This window comes from Octodon degus, unplaced genomic scaffold (genome assembly GCF_000260255.1).
Source record: "Octodon degus isolate 3935 unplaced genomic scaffold, OctDeg1.0 scaffold00016, whole genome shotgun sequence".
NCBI classification, from domain to species: Eukaryota; Metazoa; Chordata; class Mammalia; order Rodentia; family Octodontidae; genus Octodon; species Octodon degus.
The window spans coordinates 14277357-14281331 of NW_004524592.1; positions in this window are offsets into that span (position 1 = coordinate 14277357).

Sequence of the window (3975 nt, forward strand, 5' to 3'; positions counted from 1 at the left end):
AAATAAATAAATAAATAAATAAATAAATAAAGGAGCAGAATCAGTATAGAATATAAGAGAGTTCTAAGGGGAAATTTATTAGGTAAATCTATAGGATCAGAGTCAGGAGAGTCCATAATGACCATATGCATGCTGGAAAGCTGGAGGACCCAGTGGCTGCCCAGCCCAGGAGGATGAAACTGCAGAACAAGAAGGATCAAGGATCAGCAGCAGCCAAGTTTGACTGCCTGGAAGCTCCCTGGAGAGTCACTGGTATGAGTCTGCAATGGGAAGCTGAATAAACTAAAGACTGATGTCCACGGGCTTGACACACCTGCTCAAGCAGATTGGAGCTCTTCAAAAACACACTAGTATCCTTTTTCTTTCCATTTTTATTCCACCCAGGCTACAAGACTATTAGTTAATGACACCCACAACTGGAATGGGTCTTCTCCACCTCAGTCTTCTGGCCTACATGCCAATTATCTCTGAAAACAGCTCATATGCATACACCAAACTCTCCTCCATTACAAGTGTTTCTTGACCCAGTCACATTGACATACTATGATTGATGCCTTATTTTCCTACATCTATACTTCTTATATTTCTACTTTTTAATAACTAAGATTTTAACCATCTTTAAATGAGGTTCATTTTCTTAGCTAATATAATATTGTATTCATATTACCCTTATACTTCTTTGGACTGAATCAACAGCTTCATAGATGTTAGTCCTATAATTTCTCTTGGCTTCCATTTTTGTAATTTTTAAAAATAATTTTATTGAGAAACAAATAGCAATGAGACAGTTTCAAAACTGATTAATAGGACAGTTTCAATAATTAATGCATTGCATATTGTTGTCTTCTTAGTGGTTATTTATTAACAGTACAAAATGCAAGGCCAGGGAGATGGCTCAGTAGAATAAGTGCTTCCCTGGCATGCGCAGAGGCCTGAGTTCAATCCCTGGTTCCGTGAAAATAAATAAATAAATAAATAAATAGTACACGATGCAGACATGATATCCTATCCAGAAACACTACCATTTTTATAATTTATATCCATCATTTTAATAGACTTTGTGTGTGTGTGTGTGTGTGTGTGTGTGTGTGTGTGTGTGGAACTGGGGATTGAACTCAGGCCCTTGCGCTTGCCGGGGAAGTGCTTATTCTACTGAACCATCTCTCTGGCCCTTTTTTTTTTTTTGGCAGAACCGGGGATTGAACTCAGGCCCTTGTGCTTGCCAAGCAAGCACTTATTCTACTGAGTCATCTCCCCAGCCCCTCTCTGGCCCTTTTAATAGACATTTTAATCAACTTTTTTTGTTTTTGTTTTTGGTAGCAGGGATTAAATTCAAGCTTGCACTTACCAGGCAAGCATTTATGCCACTGAGCCATCTCCTCTGCGCTTAATCAACTTCTTAGTAAGAACAAATTGAGATTTCCTAAGAACTCCAGAAAAATAGTGTTTACTCTTTTGGCTTACATGATAAAAACATCTTAGAACTTTCAAACAATGTGGTAAAATTTTTAAAGAAATCTAACAGTGGAAGGCAGATCTTTATTGTATCTTTATCTTCAGAACTCTCCATGCCCTAAAGAAGATCTCTTATCCTTCTCCAGGGGTCTGAGTCCAGGCTTCTTTCTAGTGACAGGGGATTTAATAAGCCTGAAATTTAGCCTTCTGTCAGTCATGCTCTGTCTGGACACATTCTTGGTCTTAATCATTGAGTTGTGACTATTTCCCTGTGTCTCTTATCTTACTCCAACTTCAGGTTGTGTCCCCATTCCCATTTCCTCATTTTCCATGAAAATTTTATTTTAATTTTCATTCCAATTAGAAATAGGTTTGGTTGTAAACAACAGAAATTTTAATCATGACATAATCAAAGAAGTATTTTTTTTTTCACATGACAAGTCTGGACACAGGTCATTCATAGTTGGGGCAATGGCTGGTCAGTGTCAATGGCCAGCATGTTTTTCCATTCTTGCTCCACTACCCTGAGGTAGCATTAAGCATATTTACATTTAAGGCCAGAACAAAAGAAAGAAAAAGATTCTTGGCCAGCTGCGCTTATCTTTTTATCAGAGGAACAAGAGTTTTCTCAAAAGTCTTCCCCTTCTCTCAACAGATACTTTTTAATATCTCTCGGATCAAAATTGAATCATACAGCCACACTGACAGCTAGAGTGAGGAGGAGGAAAGGAGGAGGAGGAAGGGCAAGCAAAAGAGGAGGAGGAGGAAGAGAAGAAGAGGAGGATGATTTGGGATGACAAACAATAGTATTTTTTGTAGCTCCCATTCTAGTCACTCTAAGCCTAGAATCTATATTGCTCTCATTATTCTAGATAGTGGAATAGCAGCCAGAATCTTCGAACCATACCAGAGCAGCATTACCCACTTTCTGGCCTCCCTACTATTGACCTCCTGCCTGGGCTGCTGTTCATTGCTCCATGAGTATGTACTCAGCTGAGCAGCTTCCTACTGTCTGAGTTGAACTCCCCACCACACACACCTCCTGGCAAGCATCCACTTCATCCCAGGACACCCCTCTGAATCCCTTGCTCTAACCATGTACTTCCCAAGCCAAGCTGGTCAGTAGGCTGAGCTCCCATGGTGGTCTTCAGAACATGATTCAGTATTTCATCCCTAGACTGCATTTGTCCTTATATTTCAAGGAAAATACCTACTACATAGCAAGCCCTCAATAAAAGTTTTTAATAGACAAACGCCAGGTCTATCCGATGAAAGTGAAATGTTAGACAAAACAAAAAATCCAGAGGGAGCCATCTATAATTCTTTGTTCTCTATGACACTCTAGGAGTTTCTAAGTAATAAAAATTCACATCAATGATTTGTTCTCCAGTTGCTATGCTGCTTACAGAATATGAGTAAGACTTCTCTTGAGTCTTAGAAAGAAATCAAGTACATACCCTCACATTACACAGAGAAATAATAGCCATTTTTATTAGCCTGCCATGTGTGCGGTCTTACTGTCCCTGATGCTATGAAGCATGACATATAGAAAACAATAATTGGTGGCAGATGTATGTGTCTTTTTCGCCAGAATAAGTTTAAGAACATATGAGCTAAAGAATGAACAGTTTAAACACTGATATTTAACTAAAGATCCCTTTGGTTAATACGTGGGAAAAAAACTTTGTTGCACAAGTAAAAGCATAAGATATAAGTAAGAAAGTTGATATTATTTAGGAAAAAATAGTTTACCTAGTACTGAATAGAATTTTAACAAATATTCTATATTTGAAGGGTGGCCCTTCAGTGGAAAAATGCATAAGAAGCTCTTGTGGTTTCTCATTATTTGTTGTGGTAACAGCCAAGAATTATGATATATATATATATATATATATATATATATATATATATATATATTCTTACTATATATATATATTTTTACTCATCCTACACTACCATGATATTCCAATTATAACTTCTACTTAGCATCGCTATCATATGCAGAAATGTAGCCAAAGCTAGAGCGGAGCAAGAGAGAATACGAAAGTCTCCAGACCAAATGGAAACTCCTATTTCCCTTTGTTGGCTCATAGCTTCTAGGAAAAGAAAAATAGTAATTATAAAGCAAAGTTTATTACAAAAGTTGCAAATGTATCACTTATAAAACCACTAGTAATTATTTGCCTCACTTTATCTTTATTTTTTTTATTTTTGGATGTGTATGTGTGTTTTCAGGTCAGCATTTCACTATGTAGTTTAGACTAGCCTTGAACTCACTTCGTAGCCCAGGCTGGCCTGGAACTTGCAGCAATACCCTTCCCTCAGCCTCCCTAGTGCTGGGATTATAGGCATGTACCACCACACTTGGTCTTCCCTTGCTCTTTACCAAATTATTTTAGGAATTTAAAAAAAAAATCAGAGAATGTGAGTTGGATATAAATACATGTGAAAAGATTTACTACAAACTATCTGATGATTATTGCAATATAAAACTTGCTAAATTGCATTTTCACGAACATT